The sequence below is a fragment of the Ceratosolen solmsi genome, unplaced genomic scaffold, assembly GCF_000503995.2.
Source record: "Ceratosolen solmsi marchali unplaced genomic scaffold, CerSol_1.0 scaffold12, whole genome shotgun sequence".
NCBI classification, from domain to species: Eukaryota; Metazoa; Arthropoda; class Insecta; order Hymenoptera; family Agaonidae; genus Ceratosolen; species Ceratosolen solmsi.
In genome coordinates, this window is record NW_011948456.1 from 268,006 (window position 1) to 268,648 (window position 643).

Here is a 643-nt window from a genome sequence, read left to right on the forward strand (position 1 = left end):
ATCCGGCTCGAAGGACCAAATGTTCAGATTTAAAGGGGTTAGCTTTTGGCTCGAACTGCCAATTCAATAGTTCAGTGGATTAGTCTCTCGGCAGGATAATTTTTAAAGGAAATCAATAACGGACAAGGCTGAAAAATATAATATATTTATTTTAAAACAAGGTTTAATGAGTGTAAACGATTATAATAATATTGCACTGTTGTGTAGAAATAAATATTTTGTTGGATTATTCAAAATATGTGTTCTTGTGATTTTTCTGCTATAAAGGCTTCTTTGGATATTGCTGTGTTGCTTTGAGGTTATGTTGATGTTATCAATGTCAGCTGATGTCAGTCAATCATGCTTGTGAGGCAGCATGAGAAGATGGTAGTTGAATCAAGTATGCTTGATTGATGAATAGCTATACTTGATGAGTTGTTAGATCTTAAATGGAATTTATCATGTAATCAATTATGTCTTTAATTATGTAAAAGGGACAGCAGTAGAATCTAGTCACAGGTAAAAACAATTAGAAGTAATATTTCTAATTCGTGAAGGATTTAATAATCCGTATTTGTAGAGTCTATTAGTCGATCTGTGTTGGTCATGTGTAACCAATGTGTGTGAACCACAGTGACTCTTGAGTCAGCTGTTCAGGGCCTGC